This window comes from Microtus oregoni, unplaced genomic scaffold (genome assembly GCF_018167655.1).
Source record: "Microtus oregoni isolate MIOR12 unplaced genomic scaffold, Mior012 000004F_ref0000308, whole genome shotgun sequence".
In the NCBI taxonomy this organism is placed as follows: domain Eukaryota; kingdom Metazoa; phylum Chordata; class Mammalia; order Rodentia; family Cricetidae; genus Microtus; species Microtus oregoni.
This window is the reverse complement of record NW_024543063.1, coordinates 30,552,456-30,572,910: the sequence shown is the minus strand read 5'-3', so window position 1 is coordinate 30,572,910 and position 20,455 is coordinate 30,552,456. Positions and strand designations below refer to the sequence as shown.

The following is a 20,455-nucleotide window of genomic DNA, read 5'->3' as shown; positions in this document are numbered from 1 at the left end:
GAGTCCGGAAGGACGACGGACGGACGGACGGACGGACGATCCCCTCCCTCTAACCCGCCCGCCAGCCAGCCTGCCAGCTAGGCCGCCCTCTGCCCCGGCCCGGCCCGGAGCCGGGCTCCAGGGCCAGCAGCAGTCGCCAGGCAGCCCTACCCACCGACCTTGTCTCCCTCGTCTCCCGTTCCTCATCGGGCACCCTCACCGCGGCCCAACCGTGCCCCGCAAGCTGGCTCCTCCCTTGCCCGCCCTCAGCCTCCTTCGGTGGGGAATCCACGGGTGTCGGCTTTGACGGGGCCTCAGGGCTTTCCAGGGCAGGGGTCGGCTTTGGACCCCGACTCTCCCTCCACCTGGGGACTGTTGCCAGGTAGCCAGCCAGCTCCTTGCCTCTGTTGTCCCGCGGGCCACTTGGGGCCCCCTCTGGTGGAGGCATGGGGGTTGGGGTTGGGTCCGGGGAGATGGGCGGCGCCCGGGAAGGGGTGATGGTGGGGGTGGGGTGAGACTGGGGTGGGGTGGCATGGGGTGGCATGAGGAGTTCGCGGGGGAGGTGCCCAGATAGGCTCAGGCAAAGCGGTCTGATCGCTTGGGGCATCCTTCCAGACAGGGGTAGACACTGTCTTGCTGGTGCCCTACCTACGGAGGTGCCTCGACGGGTCTGGTAGTGGCTAGGCGCTAGTCTCTCATCATTGGGGAACTGTAGTTTCCTACTAATCCTCCTCCTCCTCCTCCACCTCTTCCTCTACCTGCCCCCCCCCTCCTCCTGCTCCTGCTCCTGCTCCTGCTCCTCTTCCTCCTTTCCCCAGAGTAACCCCCTCCTCCTGGAGAATCTAGAAGCCTGGGATTGGGTTAGAGAGACTGTGTGCCTGTGCGCGCCTGTGCTTTCTCGCCGTCCGGAGAAACCTTGGTTCTCTCTTTGGAACTTGGAATGCCAGCTCCCAAGATTCCAGTTCTGCCCCATGTCCACCCCCACCCCCAGTCCCACCCCTATCCCCTATCGCCAGCCAGCGGGGCCATCCAGTCCCCCATTGAAGGTGCCTCCTCGTGAAGTGGGCCTCACGCCTGCCCTGCACGTGGGGGAGAAGAGAGAAAGGCAGGCTGTTCAGCGTGGAAGACGCTCCTGGGCGGACCGGTGGGGCCGAGGGAACTTGGAACTCGGGTCTTGGCGCTCTCTGCTCCTGGACGGTGGGGGGCAGAGGCAGGTCCCGGGCCAGAACTCTCTTGGGCTATGTATCCTTCTTTCCACCGGGCCACCCGGCATCCCCCACCTACCGCTCCTTCCATCAAGGAAGAGTCAAGACGGCACGTCTGTCTGTTCCTTCTGCACCCACCTCTGGGGCTGAGCAGGACCTTCCTGAGCCTGGACTGTCATAAGGATGCTGTCGGCTGGCATCTGAAATCCACAGCACAGCTCAGCTCGGCACAGCACAGCTGAGCGCAGCACAGCACAGACCTCTCGGCTTGGCTCTGGGTAGATAGATAGATAGATAGATAGATGGATGGATGGATGGATGGATGCACAGATAGATAGATAGATAGATAGATAGATAGATAGATAGATAGATAGTTCCGCCGGAGGGCTTAGTGGAAGAGCGCCTGAGCGTCCAGCTTCTTGACTCCATGCCCATCTCGGTGGTTGGCCTCCACCTCACAGATTCCATCCCTGCGCCCAGGCCTTGGCCTCTCAGGTTGGGTTCAGGAGGCAACCAACTGTTGATACCTGGCATCCCATCCCACCGGGGACAAGCCCACCAGCCGAGCGAGCCCTAGAGGGCACCAGTGCGTGGGCGCTGCCCCTCGTGCACGCGCGCATGCCCGTAGGCACTCGGGCCTGCACACAAGCGTACACACACACTCGCGCATGCAGAAACACACTCAAGCACGCGTGTACGCAAGCACGCGATACGCAAGCAGGTGGACACCCAGACGCACATCCACACAAGCACGCACGCACAGCACACACACACACACACACACACACACACACACAATCATGCAAAAATGCACACACTCCCGAGCAGACCGAGACAAAAGCAGGCAAAACCCCAGACACACGTGCGCACTCACAAGCATGCACGCACAACACACGTGCACCCACATGGGGCTTCTCACACAAGCACGCACATTGCACATTACACACAGGCACGCAGGCACACAGGCACGCAGGTGGGAGCACACCCCATCCCCGGGAGTGGGTGGGTGGAGCCTGCTTGCTCTTAGACCGCGTCCACCGGGTGCATTGCGTGGAGGGGGCGAGGCGATCTCTTCCTGAACACATACACAGCGTTGTGCTGTGCGGGGCTGCGGTGCCAGGCGCACCTAGGCCCCTGGCCCTCGCCCTTCGCCCCTCGCTCCGGCTCCCAAGGGCATGCCGGTGGCCGTCCAGCTTCCACCCGTGACACCCACCCCGCGCAGCGAGTTAGTCTTAATTTCCTTCAGTGGTCCTGGCATTTCCTTCCCCACTCGGGTGTTTCCCCTCGTGGGTGGGTTTCCTGCGTGCCTGAGGGCTCTGAGCGGTGGGTGGATTTGGAACCTTGTGAGAGGTGCGCCGTCTTTCCGGGGTGCGGATTGTCCTGGTGGTGTCCTGGTCCTGGCTGGCCCTCGGCCCGCGGTCGCGAAGGCCAAAAGGGGCCGAAAGAGAAAAGGAAGAAAAAAAAAAAAGCCTACAGCACCCGGTATTCCCAGGCGGTCTCCCATCCAAGTACTAACCAGGCCCGACCCTGCTTAGCTTCCGAGATCAGACGAGATCGGGCGCGTTCAGGGTGGTATGGCCATAGACGGAGGCGTATGTCGCTGTCGTGCCCCAAGAGCCTGCTGCTGCTGCTGCTGCTGCTGCTGCTGCTGCTGCTGCTGCTGCTGCTGCTGCTGCTGCTGCTGCAACACTGGCCTGCGCTCCTGCACGCCAGCCCGCCCCCACGCCCCCACGCGCTCCTGAGTCCGAGTCCGGAAGGACGACGGACGGACGGACGGACGGACGATCCCCTCCCTCTAACCCGCCCGCCAGCCAGCCTGCCAGCTAGGCCGCCCTCTGCCCCGGCCCGGCCCGGAGCCGGGCTCCAGGGCCAGCAGCAGTCGCCAGGCAGCCCTACCCACCGACCTTGTCTCCCTCGTCTCCCGTTCCTCATCGGGCACCCTCACCGCGGCCCAACCGTGCCCCGCAAGCTGGCTCCTCCCTTGCCCGCCCTCAGCCTCCTTCGGTGGGGAATCCACGGGTGTCGGCTTTGACGGGGCCTCAGGGCTTTCCAGGGCAGGGGTCGGCTTTGGACCCCGACTCTCCCTCCACCTGGGGACTGTTGCCAGGTAGCCAGCCAGCTCCTTGCCTCTGTTGTCCCGCGGGCCACTTGGGGCCCCCTCTGGTGGAGGCATGGGGGTTGGGGTTGGGTCCGGGGAGATGGGCGGCGCCCGGGAAGGGGTGATGGTGGGGGTGGGGTGAGACTGGGGTGGGGTGGCATGGGGTGGCATGAGGAGTTCGCGGGGGAGGTGCCCAGATAGGCTCAGGCAAAGCGGTCTGATCGCTTGGGGCATCCTTCCAGACAGGGGTAGACACTGTCTTGCTGGTGCCCTACCTACGGAGGTGCCTCGATGGGTCTGGTAGTGGCTAGGCGCTAGTCTCTCATCATTGGGGAACTGTAGTTTCCTACTAATCCTCCTCCTCCTCCTCCACCTCTTCCTCTACCTGCCCCCCCCCTCCTCCTGCTCCTGCTCCTGCTCCTGCTCCTCTTCCTCCTTTCCCCAGAGTAACCCCCTCCTCCTGGAGAATCTAGAAGCCTGGGATTGGGTTAGAGAGACTGTGTGCCTGTGCGCGCCTGTGCTTTCTCGCCGTCCGGAGAAACCTTGGTTCTCTCTTTGGAACTTGGAATGCCAGCTCCCAAGATTCCAGTTCTGCCCCATGTCCACCCCCACCCCCAGTCCCACCCCTATCCCCTATCGCCAGCCAGCGGGGCCATCCAGTCCCCCATTGAAGGTGCCTCCTCGTGAAGTGGGCCTCACGCCTGCCCTGCACGTGGGGGAGAAGAGAGAAAGGCAGGCTGTTCAGCGTGGAAGACGCTCCTGGGCGGACCGGTGGGGCCGAGGGAACTTGGAACTCGGGTCTTGGCGCTCTCTGCTCCTGGACGGTGGGGGGCAGAGGCAGGTCCCGGGCCAGAACTCTCTTGGGCTATGTATCCTTCTTTCCACCGGGCCACCCGGCATCCCCCACCTACCGCTCCTTCCATCAAGGAAGAGTCAAGACGGCACGTCTGTCTGTTCCTTCTGCACCCACCTCTGGGGCTGAGCAGGACCTTCCTGAGCCTGGACTGTCATAAGGATGCTGTCGGCTGGCATCTGAAATCCACAGCACAGCTCAGCTCGGCACAGCACAGCTGAGCGCAGCACAGCACAGACCTCTCGGCTTGGCTCTGGGTAGATAGATAGATAGATGGATGGATGGATGGATGGATGGATGCACAGATAGATAGATAGATAGATAGATAGATAGATAGATAGATAGATAGATAGTTCCGCCGGAGGGCTTAGTGGAAGAGCGCCTGAGCGTCCAGCTTCTTGACTCCATGCCCATCTCGGTGGTTGGCCTCCACCTCACAGATTCCATCCCTGCGCCCAGGCCTTGGCCTCTCAGGTTGGGTTCAGGAGGCAACCAACTGTTGATACCTGGCATCCCATCCCACCGGGGACAAGCCCACCAGCCGAGCGAGCCCTAGAGGGCACCAGTGCGTGGGCGCTGCCCCTCGTGCACGCGCGCATGCCCGTAGGCACTCGGGCCTGCACACAAGCGTACACACACACTCGCGCATGCAGAAACACACTCAAGCACGCGTGTACGCAAGCACGCGATACGCAAGCAGGTGGACACCCAGACGCACATCCACACAAGCACGCACGCACAGCACACACACACACACACACACACACACACACACACAATCATGCAAAAATGCACACACTCCCGAGCAGACCGAGACAAAAGCAGGCAAAACCCCAGACACACGTGCGCACTCACAAGCATGCACGCACAACACACGTGCACCCACATGGGGCTTCTCACACAAGCACGCACATTGCACATTACACACAGGCACGCAGGCACACAGGCACGCAGGTGGGAGCACACCCCATCCCCGGGAGTGGGTGGGTGGAGCCTGCTTGCTCTTAGACCGCGTCCACCGGGTGCATTGCGTGGAGGGGGCGAGGCGATCTCTTCCTGAACACATACACAGCGTTGTGCTGTGCGGGGCTGCGGTGCCAGGCGCACCTAGGCCCCTGGCCCTCGCCCTTCGCCCCTCGCTCCGGCTCCCAAGGGCATGCCGGTGGCCGTCCAGCTTCCACCCGTGACACCCACCCCGCGCAGCGAGTTAGTCTTAATTTCCTTCAGTGGTCCTGGCATTTCCTTCCCCACTCGGGTGTTTCCCCTCGTGGGTGGGTTTCCTGCGTGCCTGAGGGCTCTGAGCGGTGGGTGGATTTGGAACCTTGTGAGAGGTGCGCCGTCTTTCCGGGGTGCGGATTGTCCTGGTGGTGTCCTGGTCCTGGCTGGCCCTCGGCCCGCGGTCGCGAAGGCCAAAAGGGGCCGAAAGAGAAAAGGAAGAAAAAAAAAAGCCTACAGCACCCGGTATTCCCAGGCGGTCTCACATCCAAGTACTAACCAGGCCCGACCCTGCTTAGCTTCCGAGATCAGACGAGATCGGGCGCGTTCAGGGTGGTATGGCCGTAGACGGAGGCGTGTGTCGCTGTCGTGCCCCAAGAGCCTGCTGCTGCTGCTGCTGCTGCTGCTGCTGCTGCTGCTGCTGCTGCTGCTGCTGCTGCTGCTGCAACACTGGCCTGCGCTCCTGCACGCCAGCCCGCCCCCACGCCCCCACGCGCTCCTGAGTCCGAGTCCGGAAGGACGACGGACGGACGGACGGACGGACGATCCCCTCCCTCTAACCCGCCCGCCAGCCAGCCTGCCAGCTAGGCCGCCCTCTGCCCCGGCCCGGCCCGGAGCCGGGCTCCAGGGCCAGCAGCAGTCGCCAGGCAGCCCTACCCACCGACCTTGTCTCCCTCGTCTCCCGTTCCTCATCGGGCACCCTCACCGCGCCCCAACCGTGCCCCGCAAGCTGGCTCCTCCCTTGCCCGCCCTCAGCCTCCTTCGGTGGGGAATCCACGGGTGTCGGCTTTGACGGGGCCTCAGGGCTTTCCAGGGCAGGGGTCGGCTTTGGACCCCGACTCTCCCTCCACCTGGGGACTGTTGCCAGGTAGCCAGCCAGCTCCTTGCCTCTGTTGTCCCGCGGGCCACTTGGGGCCCCCTCTGGTGGAGGCATGGGGGTTGGGGTTGGGTCCGGGGAGATGGGCGGCGCCCGGGAAGGGGTGATGGTGGGGGTGGGGTGAGACTGGGGTGGGGTGGCATGGGGTGGCATGAGGAGTTCGCGGGGGAGGTGCCCAGATAGGCTCAGGCAAAGCGGTCTGATCGCTTGGGGCATCCTTCCAGACAGGGGTAGACACTGTCTTGCTGGTGCCCTACCTACGGAGGTGCCTCGACGGGTCTGGTAGTGGCTAGGCGCTAGTCTCTCATCATTGGGGAACTGTAGTTTCCTACTAATCCTCCTCCTCCTCCTCCACCTCTTCCTCTACCTGCCCCCCCCCTCCTCCTGCTCCTGCTCCTGCTCCTGCTCCTCTTCCTCCTTTCCCCAGAGTAACCCCCTCCTCCTGGAGAATCTAGAAGCCTGGGATTGGGTTAGAGAGACTGTGTGCCTGTGCGCGCCTGTGCTTTCTCGCCGTCCGGAGAAACCTTGGTTCTCTCTTTGGAACTTGGAATGCCAGCTCCCAAGATTCCAGTTCTGCCCCATGTCCACCCCCACCCCCAGTCCCACCCCTATCCCCTATCGCCAGCCAGCGGGGCCATCCAGTCCCCCATTGAAGGTGCCTCCTCGTGAAGTGGGCCTCACGCCTGCCCTGCACGTGGGGGAGAAGAGAGAAAGGCAGGCTGTTCAGCGTGGAAGACGCTCCTGGGCGGACCGGTGGGGCCGAGGGAACTTGGAACTCGGGTCTTGGCGCTCTCTGCTCCTGGACGGTGGGGGGCAGAGGCAGGTCCCGGGCCAGAACTCTCTTGGGCTATGTATCCTTCTTTCCACCGGGCCACCCGGCATCCCCCACCTACCGCTCCTTCCATCAAGGAAGAGTCAAGACGGCACGTCTGTCTGTTCCTTCTGCACCCACCTCTGGGGCTGAGCAGGACCTTCCTGAGCCTGGACTGTCATAAGGATGCTGTCGGCTGGCATCTGAAATCCACAGCACAGCTCAGCTCGGCACAGCACAGCTGAGCGCAGCACAGCACAGACCTCTCGGCTTGGCTCTGGGTAGATAGATAGATAGATGGATGGATGGATGGATGGATGGATGCACAGATAGATAGATAGATAGTTCCGCCGGAGGGCTTAGTGGAAGAGCGCCTGAGCGTCCAGCTTCTTGACTCCATGCCCATCTCGGTGGTTGGCCTCCACCTCACAGATTCCATCCCTGCGCCCAGGCCTTGGCCTCTCAGGTTGGGTTCAGGAGGCAACCAACTGTTGATACCTGGCATCCCATCCCACCGGGGACAAGCCCACCAGCCGAGCGAGCCCTAGAGGGCACCAGTGCGTGGGCGCTGCCCCTCGTGCACGCGCGCATGCCCGTAGGCACTCGGGCCTGCACACAAGCGTACACACACACTCGCGCATGCAGAAACACACTCAAGCACGCGTGTACGCAAGCACGCGATACGCAAGCAGGTGGACACCCAGACGCACATCCACACAAGCACGCACGCACAGCACACACACACACACACACACACACACACACACAATCATGCAAAAATGCACACACTCCCGAGCAGACCGAGACAAAAGCAGGCAAAACCCCAGACACACGTGCGCACTCACAAGCATGCACGCACAACACACGTGCACCCACATGGGGCTTCTCACACAAGCACGCACATTGCACATTACACACAGGCACGCAGGCACACAGGCACGCAGGTGGGAGCACACCCCATCCCCGGGAGTGGGTGGGTGGAGCCTGCTTGCTCTTAGACCGCGTCCACCGGGTGCATTGCGTGGAGGGGGCGAGGCGATCTCTTCCTGAACACATACACAGCGTTGTGCTGTGCGGGGCTGCGGTGCCAGGCGCACCTAGGCCCCTGGCCCTCGCCCTTCGCCCCTCGCTCCGGCTCCCAAGGGCATGCCGGTGGCCGTCCAGCTTCCACCCGTGACACCCACCCCGCGCAGCGAGTTAGTCTTAATTTCCTTCAGTGGTCCTGGCATTTCCTTCCCCACTCGGGTGTTTCCCCTCGTGGGTGGGTTTCCTGCGTGCCTGAGGGCTCTGAGCGGTGGGTGGATTTGGAACCTTGTGAGAGGTGCGCCGTCTTTCCGGGGTGCGGATTGTCCTGGTGGTGTCCTGGTCCTGGCTGGCCCTCGGCCCGCGGTCGCGAAGGCCAAAAGGGGCCGAAAGAGAAAAGGAAGAAAAAAAAAAAAGCCTACAGCACCCGGTATTCCCAGGCGGTCTCCCATCCAAGTACTAACCAGGCCCGACCCTGCTTAGCTTCCGAGATCAGACGAGATCGGGCGCGTTCAGGGTGGTATGGCCATAGACGGAGGCGTATGTCGCTGTCGTGCCCCAAGAGCCTGCTGCTGCTGCTGCTGCTGCTGCTGCTGCTGCTGCTGCTGCTGCTGCTGCTGCTGCTGCTGCTGCAACACTGGCCTGCGCTCCTGCACGCCAGCCCGCCCCCACGCCCCCACGCGCTCCTGAGTCCGAGTCCGGAAGGACGACGGACGGACGGACGGACGGACGATCCCCTCCCTCTAACCCGCCCGCCAGCCAGCCTGCCAGCTAGGCCGCCCTCTGCCCCGGCCCGGCCCGGAGCCGGGCTCCAGGGCCAGCAGCAGTCGCCAGGCAGCCCTACCCACCGACCTTGTCTCCCTCGTCTCCCGTTCCTCATCGGGCACCCTCACCGCGGCCCAACCGTGCCCCGCAAGCTGGCTCCTCCCTTGCCCGCCCTCAGCCTCCTTCGGTGGGGAATCCACGGGTGTCGGCTTTGACGGGGCCTCAGGGCTTTCCAGGGCAGGGGTCGGCTTTGGACCCCGACTCTCCCTCCACCTGGGGACTGTTGCCAGGTAGCCAGCCAGCTCCTTGCCTCTGTTGTCCCGCGGGCCACTTGGGGCCCCCTCTGGTGGAGGCATGGGGGTTGGGGTTGGGTCCGGGGAGATGGGCGGCGCCCGGGAAGGGGTGATGGTGGGGGTGGGGTGAGACTGGGGTGGGGTGGCATGGGGTGGCATGAGGAGTTCGCGGGGGAGGTGCCCAGATAGGCTCAGGCAAAGCGGTCTGATCGCTTGGGGCATCCTTCCAGACAGGGGTAGACACTGTCTTGCTGGTGCCCTACCTACGGAGGTGCCTCGATGGGTCTGGTAGTGGCTAGGCGCTAGTCTCTCATCATTGGGGAACTGTAGTTTCCTACTAATCCTCCTCCTCCTCCTCCACCTCTTCCTCTACCTGCCCCCCCCCTCCTCCTGCTCCTGCTCCTGCTCCTGCTCCTCTTCCTCCTTTCCCCAGAGTAACCCCCTCCTCCTGGAGAATCTAGAAGCCTGGGATTGGGTTAGAGAGACTGTGTGCCTGTGCGCGCCTGTGCTTTCTCGCCGTCCGGAGAAACCTTGGTTCTCTCTTTGGAACTTGGAATGCCAGCTCCCAAGATTCCAGTTCTGCCCCATGTCCACCCCCACCCCCAGTCCCACCCCTATCCCCTATCGCCAGCCAGCGGGGCCATCCAGTCCCCCATTGAAGGTGCCTCCTCGTGAAGTGGGCCTCACGCCTGCCCTGCACGTGGGGGAGAAGAGAGAAAGGCAGGCTGTTCAGCGTGGAAGACGCTCCTGGGCGGACCGGTGGGGCCGAGGGAACTTGGAACTCGGGTCTTGGCGCTCTCTGCTCCTGGACGGTGGGGGGCAGAGGCAGGTCCCGGGCCAGAACTCTCTTGGGCTATGTATCCTTCTTTCCACCGGGCCACCCGGCATCCCCCACCTACCGCTCCTTCCATCAAGGAAGAGTCAAGACGGCACGTCTGTCTGTTCCTTCTGCACCCACCTCTGGGGCTGAGCAGGACCTTCCTGAGCCTGGACTGTCATAAGGATGCTGTCGGCTGGCATCTGAAATCCACAGCACAGCTCAGCTCGGCACAGCACAGCTGAGCGCAGCACAGCACAGACCTCTCGGCTTGGCTCTGGGTAGATAGATAGATAGATGGATGGATGGATGGATGGATGCACAGATAGATAGATAGATAGATAGATAGATAGATAGATAGATAGATAGTTCCGCCGGAGGGCTTAGTGGAAGAGCGCCTGAGCGTCCAGCTTCTTGACTCCATGCCCATCTCGGTGGTTGGCCTCCACCTCACAGATTCCATCCCTGCGCCCAGGCCTTGGCCTCTCAGGTTGGGTTCAGGAGGCAACCAACTGTTGATACCTGGCATCCCATCCCACCGGGGACAAGCCCACCAGCCGAGCGAGCCCTAGAGGGCACCAGTGCGTGGGCGCTGCCCCTCGTGCACGCGCGCATGCCCGTAGGCACTCGGGCCTGCACACAAGCGTACACACACACTCGCGCATGCAGAAACACACTCAAGCACGCGTGTACGCAAGCACGCGATACGCAAGCAGGTGGACACCCAGACGCACATCCACACAAGCACGCACGCACAGCACACACACACACACACACACACACACACACACACAATCATGCAAAAATGCACACACTCCCGAGCAGACCGAGACAAAAGCAGGCAAAACCCCAGACACACGTGCGCACTCACAAGCATGCACGCACAACACACGTGCACCCACATGGGGCTTCTCACACAAGCACGCACATTGCACATTACACACAGGCACGCAGGCACACAGGCACGCAGGTGGGAGCACACCCCATCCCCGGGAGTGGGTGGGTGGAGCCTGCTTGCTCTTAGACCGCGTCCACCGGGTGCATTGCGTGGAGGGGGCGAGGCGATCTCTTCCTGAACACATACACAGCGTTGTGCTGTGCGGGGCTGCGGTGCCAGGCGCACCTAGGCCCCTGGCCCTCGCCCTTCGCCCCTCGCTCCGGCTCCCAAGGGCATGCCGGTGGCCGTCCAGCTTCCACCCGTGACACCCACCCCGCGCAGCGAGTTAGTCTTAATTTCCTTCAGTGGTCCTGGCATTTCCTTCCCCACTCGGGTGTTTCCCCTCGTGGGTGGGTTTCCTGCGTGCCTGAGGGCTCTGAGCGGTGGGTGGATTTGGAACCTTGTGAGAGGTGCGCCGTCTTTCCGGGGTGCGGATTGTCCTGGTGGTGTCCTGGTCCTGGCTGGCCCTCGGCCCGCGGTCGCGAAGGCCAAAAGGGGCCGAAAGAGAAAAGGAAGAAAAAAAAAAGCCTACAGCACCCGGTATTCCCAGGCGGTCTCCCATCCAAGTACTAACCAGGCCCGACCCTGCTTAGCTTCCGAGATCAGACGAGATCGGGCGCGTTCAGGGTGGTATGGCCGTAGACGGAGGCGTGTGTCGCTGTCGTGCCCCAAGAGCCTGCTGCTGCTGCTGCTGCTGCTGCTGCTGCTGCTGCTGCTGCTGCTGCTGCTGCTGCTGCAACACTGGCCTGCGCTCCTGCACGCCAGCCCGCCCCCACGCCCCCACGCGCTCCTGAGTCCGAGTCCGGAAGGACGACGGACGGACGGACGGACGGACGATCCCCTCCCTCTAACCCGCCCGCCAGCCAGCCTGCCAGCTAGGCCGCCCTCTGCCCCGGCCCGGCCCGGAGCCGGGCTCCAGGGCCAGCAGCAGTCGCCAGGCAGCCCTACCCACCGACCTTGTCTCCCTCGTCTCCCGTTCCTCATCGGGCACCCTCACCGCGCCCCAACCGTGCCCCGCAAGCTGGCTCCTCCCTTGCCCGCCCTCAGCCTCCTTCGGTGGGGAATCCACGGGTGTCGGCTTTGACGGGGCCTCAGGGCTTTCCAGGGCAGGGGTCGGCTTTGGACCCCGACTCTCCCTCCACCTGGGGACTGTTGCCAGGTAGCCAGCCAGCTCCTTGCCTCTGTTGTCCCGCGGGCCACTTGGGGCCCCCTCTGGTGGAGGCATGGGGGTTGGGGTTGGGTCCGGGGAGATGGGCGGCGCCCGGGAAGGGGTGATGGTGGGGGTGGGGTGAGACTGGGGTGGGGTGGCATGGGGTGGCATGAGGAGTTCGCGGGGGAGGTGCCCAGATAGGCTCAGGCAAAGCGGTCTGATCGCTTGGGGCATCCTTCCAGACAGGGGTAGACACTGTCTTGCTGGTGCCCTACCTACGGAGGTGCCTCGACGGGTCTGGTAGTGGCTAGGCGCTAGTCTCTCATCATTGGGGAACTGTAGTTTCCTACTAATCCTCCTCCTCCTCCTCCACCTCTTCCTCTACCTGCCCCCCCCCTCCTCCTGCTCCTGCTCCTGCTCCTGCTCCTCTTCCTCCTTTCCCCAGAGTAACCCCCTCCTCCTGGAGAATCTAGAAGCCTGGGATTGGGTTAGAGAGACTGTGTGCCTGTGCGCGCCTGTGCTTTCTCGCCGTCCGGAGAAACCTTGGTTCTCTCTTTGGAACTTGGAATGCCAGCTCCCAAGATTCCAGTTCTGCCCCATGTCCACCCCCACCCCCAGTCCCACCCCTATCCCCTATCGCCAGCCAGCGGGGCCATCCAGTCCCCCATTGAAGGTGCCTCCTCGTGAAGTGGGCCTCACGCCTGCCCTGCACGTGGGGGAGAAGAGAGAAAGGCAGGCTGTTCAGCGTGGAAGACGCTCCTGGGCGGACCGGTGGGGCCGAGGGAACTTGGAACTCGGGTCTTGGCGCTCTCTGCTCCTGGACGGTGGGGGGCAGAGGCAGGTCCCGGGCCAGAACTCTCTTGGGCTATGTATCCTTCTTTCCACCGGGCCACCCGGCATCCCCCACCTACCGCTCCTTCCATCAAGGAAGAGTCAAGACGGCACGTCTGTCTGTTCCTTCTGCACCCACCTCTGGGGCTGAGCAGGACCTTCCTGAGCCTGGACTGTCATAAGGATGCTGTCGGCTGGCATCTGAAATCCACAGCACAGCTCAGCTCGGCACAGCACAGCTGAGCGCAGCACAGCACAGACCTCTCGGCTTGGCTCTGGGTAGATAGATAGATAGATGGATGGATGGATGGATGGATGGATGCACAGATAGATAGATAGATAGTTCCGCCGGAGGGCTTAGTGGAAGAGCGCCTGAGCGTCCAGCTTCTTGACTCCATGCCCATCTCGGTGGTTGGCCTCCACCTCACAGATTCCATCCCTGCGCCCAGGCCTTGGCCTCTCAGGTTGGGTTCAGGAGGCAACCAACTGTTGATACCTGGCATCCCATCCCACCGGGGACAAGCCCACCAGCCGAGCGAGCCCTAGAGGGCACCAGTGCGTGGGCGCTGCCCCTCGTGCACGCGCGCATGCCCGTAGGCACTCGGGCCTGCACACAAGCGTACACACACACTCGCGCATGCAGAAACACACTCAAGCACGCGTGTACGCAAGCACGCGATACGCAAGCAGGTGGACACCCAGACGCACATCCACACAAGCACGCACGCACAGCACACACACACACACACACACACACACACACACACACACACAATCATGCAAAAATGCACACACTCCCGAGCAGACCGAGACAAAAGCAGGCAAAACCCCAGACACACGTGCGCACTCACAAGCATGCACGCACAACACACGTGCACCCACATGGGGCTTCTCACACAAGCACGCACATTGCACATTACACACAGGCACGCAGGCACACAGGCACGCAGGTGGGAGCACACCCCATCCCCGGGAGTGGGTGGGTGGAGCCTGCTTGCTCTTAGACCGCGTCCACCGGGTGCATTGCGTGGAGGGGGCGAGGCGATCTCTTCCTGAACACATACACAGCGTTGTGCTGTGCGGGGCTGCGGTGCCAGGCGCACCTAGGCCCCTGGCCCTCGCCCTTCGCCCCTCGCTCCGGCTCCCAAGGGCATGCCGGTGGCCGTCCAGCTTCCACCCGTGACACCCACCCCGCGCAGCGAGTTAGTCTTAATTTCCTTCAGTGGTCCTGGCATTTCCTTCCCCACTCGGGTGTTTCCCCTCGTGGGTGGGTTTCCTGCGTGCCTGAGGGCTCTGAGCGGTGGGTGGATTTGGAACCTTGTGAGAGGTGCGCCGTCTTTCCGGGGTGCGGATTGTCCTGGTGGTGTCCTGGTCCTGGCTGGCCCTCGGCCCGCGGTCGCGAAGGCCAAAAGGGGCCGAAAGAGAAAAGGAAGAAAAAAAAAAAGCCTACAGCACCCGGTATTCCCAGGCGGTCTCCCATCCAAGTACTAACCAGGCCCGACCCTGCTTAGCTTCCGAGATCAGACGAGATCGGGCGCGTTCAGGGTGGTATGGCCGTAGACGGAGGCGTGTGTCGCTGTCGTGCCCCAAGAGCCTGCTGCTGCTGCTGCTGCTGCTGCTGCTGCTGCTGCTGCTGCTGCTGCTGCTGCTGCTGCTGCTGCTGCAACACTGGCCTGCGCTCCTGCACGCCAGCCCGCCCCCACGCCCCCACGCGCTCCTGAGTCCGAGTCCGGAAGGACGACGGACGGACGGACGGACGGACGATCCCCTCCCTCTAACCCGCCCGCCAGCCAGCCTGCCAGCTAGGCCGCCCTCTGCCCCGGCCCGGCCCGGAGCCGGGCTCCAGGGCCAGCAGCAGTCGCCAGGCAGCCCTACCCACCGACCTTGTCTCCCTCGTCTCCCGTTCCTCATCGGGCACCCTCACCGCGCCCCAACCGTGCCCCGCAAGCTGGCTCCTCCCTTGCCCGCCCTCAGCCTCCTTCGGTGGGGAATCCACGGGTGTCGGCTTTGACGGGGCCTCAGGGCTTTCCAGGGCAGGGGTCGGCTTTGGACCCCGACTCTCCCTCCACCTGGGGACTGTTGCCAGGTAGCCAGCCAGCTCCTTGCCTCTGTTGTCCCGCGGGCCACTTGGGGCCCCCTCTGGTGGAGGCATGGGGGTTGGGGTTGGGTCCGGGGAGATGGGCGGCGCCCGGGAAGGGGTGATGGTGGGGGTGGGGTGAGACTGGGGTGGGGTGGCATGGGGTGGCATGAGGAGTTCGCGGGGGAGGTGCCCAGATAGGCTCAGGCAAAGCGGTCTGATCGCTTGGGGCATCCTTCCAGACAGGGGTAGACACTGTCTTGCTGGTGCCCTACCTACGGAGGTGCCTCGACGGGTCTGGTAGTGGCTAGGCGCTAGTCTCTCATCATTGGGGAACTGTAGTTTCCTACTAATCCTCCTCCTCCTCCTCCACCTCTTCCTCTACCTGCCCCCCCCCTCCTCCTGCTCCTGCTCCTGCTCCTGCTCCTCTTCCTCCTTTCCCCAGAGTAACCCCCTCCTCCTGGAGAATCTAGAAGCCTGGGATTGGGTTAGAGAGACTGTGTGCCTGTGCGCGCCTGTGCTTTCTCGCCGTCCGGAGAAACCTTGGTTCTCTCTTTGGAACTTGGAATGCCAGCTCCCAAGATTCCAGTTCTGCCCCATGTCCACCCCCACCCCCAGTCCCACCCCTATCCCCTATCGCCAGCCAGCGGGGCCATCCAGTCCCCCATTGAAGGTGCCTCCTCGTGAAGTGGGCCTCACGCCTGCCCTGCACGTGGGGGAGAAGAGAGAAAGGCAGGCTGTTCAGCGTGGAAGACGCTCCTGGGCGGACCGGTGGGGCCGAGGGAACTTGGAACTCGGGTCTTGGCGCTCTCTGCTCCTGGACGGTGGGGGGCAGAGGCAGGTCCCGGGCCAGAACTCTCTTGGGCTATGTATCCTTCTTTCCACCGGGCCACCCGGCATCCCCCACCTACCGCTCCTTCCATCAAGGAAGAGTCAAGACGGCACGTCTGTCTGTTCCTTCTGCACCCACCTCTGGGGCTGAGCAGGACCTTCCTGAGCCTGGACTGTCATAAGGATGCTGTCGGCTGGCATCTGAAATCCACAGCACAGCTCAGCTCGGCACAGCACAGCTGAGCGCAGCACAGCACAGACCTCTCGGCTTGGCTCTGGGTAGATAGATAGATAGATAGATAGATGGATGGATGGATGGATGGATGCACAGATAGATAGATAGATAGATAGATAGATAGATAGATAGATAGATAGATAGTTCCGCCGGAGGGCTTAGTGGAAGAGCGCCTGAGCGTCCAGCTTCTTGACTCCATGCCCATCTCGGTGGTTGGCCTCCACCTCACAGATTCCATCCCTGCGCCCAGGCCTTGGCCTCTCAGGTTGGGTTCAGGAGGCAACCAACTGTTGATACCTGGCATCCCATCCCACCGGGGACAAGCCCACCAGCCGAGCGAGCCCTAGAGGGCACCAGTGCGTGGGCGCTGCCCCTCGTGCACGCGCGCATGCCCGTAGGCACTCGGGCCTGCACACAAGCGTACACACACACTCGCGCATGCAGAAACACACTCAAGCACGCGTGTACGCAAGCACGCGATACGCAAGCAGGTGGACACCCAGACGCACATCCACACAAGCACGCACGCACAGCACACACACACACACACACACACACACACACACAATCATGCAAAAATGCACACACTCCCGAGCAGACCGAGACAAAAGCAGGCAAAACCCCAGACACACGTGCGCACTCACAAGCATGCACGCACAACACACGTGCACCCACATGGGGCTTCTCACACAAGCACGCACATTGCACATTACACACAGGCACGCAGGCACACAGGCACGCAGGTGGGAGCACACCCCATCCCCGGGAGTGGGTGGGTGGAGCCTGCTTGCTCTTAGACCGCGTCCACCGGGTGCATTGCGTGGAGGGGGCGAGGCGATCTCTTCCTGAACACATACACAGCGTTGTGCTGTGCGGGGCTGCGGTGCCAGGCGCACCTAGGCCCCTGGCCCTCGCCCTTCGCCCCTCGCTCCGGCTCCCAAGGGCATGCCGGTGGCCGTCCAGCTTCCACCCGTGACACCCACCCCGCGCAGCGAGTTAGTCTTAATTTCCTTCAGTGGTCCTGGCATTTCCTTCCCCACTCGGGTGTTTCCCCTCGTGGGTGGGTTTCCTGCGTGCCTGAGGGCTCTGAGCGGTGGGTGGATTTGGAACCTTGTGAGAGGTGCGCCGTCTTTCCGGGGTGCGGATTGTCCTGGTGGTGTCCTGGTCCTGGCTGGCCCTCGGCCCGCGGTCGCGAAGGCCAAAAGGGGCCGAAAGAGAAAAGGAAGAAAAAAAAAAGCCTACAGCACCCGGTATTCCCAGGCGGTCTCCCATCCAAGTACTAACCAGGCCCGACCCTGCTTAGCTTCCGAGATCAGACGAGATCGGGCGCGTTCAGGGTGGTATGGCCGTAGACGGAGGCGTGTGTCGCTGTCGTGCCCCAAGAGCCTGCTGCTGCTGCTGCTGCTGCTGCTGCTGCTGCTGCTGCTGCTGCTGCTGCTGCTGCAACACTGGCCTGCGCTCCTGCACGCCAGCCCGCCCCCACGCCCCCACGCGCTCCTGAGTCCGAGTCCGGAAGGACGACGGACGGACGGACGGACGGACGATCCCCTCCCTCTAACCCGCCCGCCAGCCAGCCTGCCAGCTAGGCCGCCCTCTGCCCCGGCCCGGCCCGGAGCCGGGCTCCAGGGCCAGCAGCAGTCGCCAGGCAGCCCTACCCACCGACCTTGTCTCCCTCGTCTCCCGTTCCTCATCGGGCACCCTCACCGCGCCCCAACCGTGCCCCGCAAGCTGGCTCCTCCCTTGCCCGCCCTCAGCCTCCTTCGGTGGGGAATCCACGGGTGTCGGCTTTGACGGGGCCTCAGGGCTTTCCAGGGCAGGGGTCGGCTTTGGACCCCGACTCTCCCTCCACCTGGGGACTGTTGCCAGGTAGCCAGCCAGCTCCTTGCCTCTGTTGTCCCGCGGGCCACTTGGGGCCCCCTCTGGTGGAGGCATGGGGGTTGGGGTTGGGTCCGGGGAGATGGGCGGCGCCCGGGAAGGGGTGATGGTGGGGGTGGGGTGAGACTGGGGTGGGGTGGCATGGGGTGGCATGAGGAGTTCGCGGGGGAGGTGCCCAGATAGGCTCAGGCAAAGCGGTCTGATCGCTTGGGGCATCCTTCCAGACAGGGGTAGACACTGTCTTGCTGGTGCCCTACCTACGGAGGTGCCTCGACGGGTCTGGTAGTGGCTAGGCGCTAGTCTCTCATCATTGGGGAACTGTAGTTTCCTACTAATCCTCCTCCTCCTCCTCCACCTCTTCCTCTACCTGCCCCCCCCCTCCTCCTGCTCCTGCTCCTGCTCCTGCTCCTCTTCCTCCTTTCCCCAGAGTAACCCCCTCCTCCTGGAGAATCTAGAAGCCTGGGATTGGGTTAGAGAGACTGTGTGCCTGTGCGCGCCTGTGCTTTCTCGCCGTCCGGAGAAACCTTGGTTCTCTCTTTGGAACTTGGAATGCCAGCTCCCAAGATTCCAGTTCTGCCCCATGTCCACCCCCACCCCCAGTCCCACCCCTATCCCCTATCGCCAGCCAGCGGGGCCATCCAGTCCCCCATTGAAGGTGCCTCCTCGTGAAGTGGGCCTCACGCCTGCCCTGCACGTGGGGGAGAAGAGAGAAAGGCAGGCTGTTCAGCGTGGAAGACGCTCCTGGGCGGACCGGTGGGGCCGAGGGAACTTGGAACTCGGGTCTTGGCGCTCTCTGCTCCTGGACGGTGGGGGGCAGAGGCAGGTCCCGGGCCAGAACTCTCTTGGGCTATGTATCCTTCTTTCCACCGGGCCACCCGGCATCCCCCACCTACCGCTCCTTCCATCAAGGAAGAGTCAAGACGGCACGTCTGTCTGTTCCTTCTGCACCCACCTCTGGGGCTGAGCAGGACCTTCCTGAGCCTGGACTGTCATAAGGATGCTGTCGGCTGGCATCTGAAATCCACAGCACAGCTCAGCTCGGCACAGCACAGCTGAGCGCAGCACAGCACAGACCTCTCGGCTTGGCTCTGGGTAGATAGATAGATAGATAGATAGATAGATAGATAGATAGATAGATGGATGGATGGATGGATGGATGGATGCACAGATAGATAGATAGATAGATAGATAGATAGATAGATAGATAGTTCCGCCGGAGGGCTTAGTGGAAGAGCGCCTGAGCGTCCAGCTTCTTGACTCCATGCCCATCTCGGTGGTTGGCCTCCACCTCACAGATTCCATCCCTGCGCCCAGGCCTTGGCCTCTCAGGTTGGGTTCAGGAGGCAACCAACTGTTGATACCTGGCATCCCATCCCACCGGGGACAAGCCCACCAGCCGAGCGAGCCCTAGAGGGCACCAGTGCGTGGGCGCTGCCCCTCGTGCACGCGCGCATGCCCGTAGGCACTCGGGCCTGCACACAAGCGTACACACACACTCGCGCATGCAGAAACACACTCAAGCACGCGTGTACGCAAGCACGCGATACGCAAGCAGGTGGACACCCAGACGCACATCCACACAAGCACGCACGCACAGCACACACACACACACACACACACACACACAGACACACACAATCATGCAAAAATGCACACACTCCCGAGCAGACCGAGACAAAAGCAGGCAAAACCCCAGACACACGTGCGCACTCACAAGCATGCACGCACAACACACGTGCACCCACATGGGGCTTCTCACACAAGCACGCACATTGCACATTACACACAGGCACGCAGGCACACAGGCACGCAGGTGGGAGCACACCCCATCCCCGGGAGTGGGTGGGTGGAGCCTGCTTGCTCTTAGACCGCGTCCACCGGGTGCATTGCGTGGAGGGGGCGAGGCGATCTCTTCCTGAACACATACACAGCGTTGTGCTGTGCGGGGCTGCGGTGCCAGGCGCACCTAGGCCCCTGGCCCTCGCCCTTCGCCCCTCGCTCCGGCTCCCAAGGGCATGCCGGTGGCCGTCCAGCTTCCACCCGTGACACCCACCCCGCGCAGCGAGTTAGTCTTAATTTCCTTCAGTGGTCCTGGCATTTCCTTCCCCACTCGGGTGTTTCCCCTCGTGGGTGGGTTTCCTGCGTGCCTGAGGGCTCTGAGCGGTGGGTGGATTTGGAACCTTGTGAGAGGTGCGCCGTCTTTCCGGGGTGCGGATTGTCCTGGTGGTGTCCTGGTCCTGGCTGGCCCTCGGCCCGCGGTCGCGAAGGCCAAAAGGGGCCGAAAGAGAAAAGGAAGAAAAAAAAAAAAGCCTACAGCACCCGGTATTCCCAGGCGGTCTCCCATCCAAGTACTAACCAGGCCCGACCCTGCTTAGCTTCCGAGATCAGACGAGATCGGGCGCGTTCAGGGTGGTATGGCCGTAGACGGAGGCGTGTGTCGCTGTCGTGCCCCAAGAGCCTGCTGCTGCTGCTGCTGCTGCTGCTGCTGCTGCTGCTGCTGCTGCTGCTGCTGCTGCTGCAACACTGGCCTGCGCTCCTGCACGCCAGCCCGCCCCCACGCCCCCACGCGCTCCTGAGTCCGAG

General features: G+C 63.0%; 7 non-coding genes across 7 annotated transcripts; all 7 read right to left on the bottom strand.

Annotated features, from left to right (window-relative positions):
• Positions 1 to 2,651: 2,651 nt before the first annotated feature.
• Positions 2,652 to 2,770, bottom strand: LOC121447660. The gene has a single exon (XR_005974207.1). It is a non-coding gene; the product is annotated as a 5S ribosomal RNA (ribosomal RNA).
• A 2,811-nt stretch (positions 2,771 to 5,581) lies between these two features.
• LOC121447662 lies at positions 5,582 to 5,700 on the bottom strand. The gene has a single exon (XR_005974209.1). It is a non-coding gene; the product is annotated as a 5S ribosomal RNA (ribosomal RNA).
• A 2,776-nt stretch (positions 5,701 to 8,476) lies between these two features.
• LOC121447659 lies at positions 8,477 to 8,595 on the bottom strand. Its single transcript, XR_005974206.1, has one exon. It is a non-coding gene; the product is annotated as a 5S ribosomal RNA (ribosomal RNA).
• A 2,803-nt stretch (positions 8,596 to 11,398) lies between these two features.
• LOC121447776 lies at positions 11,399 to 11,517 on the bottom strand. Its single transcript, XR_005974297.1, has one exon. It is a non-coding gene; the product is annotated as a 5S ribosomal RNA (ribosomal RNA).
• A 2,780-nt stretch (positions 11,518 to 14,297) lies between these two features.
• Positions 14,298 to 14,416, bottom strand: LOC121447764. The gene has a single exon (XR_005974286.1). It is a non-coding gene; the product is annotated as a 5S ribosomal RNA (ribosomal RNA).
• Positions 14,417 to 17,232: 2,816 nt separating this feature from the next.
• LOC121447753 lies at positions 17,233 to 17,351 on the bottom strand. Its single transcript, XR_005974275.1, has one exon. It is a non-coding gene; the product is annotated as a 5S ribosomal RNA (ribosomal RNA).
• Positions 17,352 to 20,179: 2,828 nt separating this feature from the next.
• On the bottom strand, positions 20,180 to 20,298 carry LOC121447742. The gene has a single exon (XR_005974264.1). It is a non-coding gene; the product is annotated as a 5S ribosomal RNA (ribosomal RNA).
• Between the last annotated feature and the right edge of the window lie 157 nt (positions 20,299 to 20,455).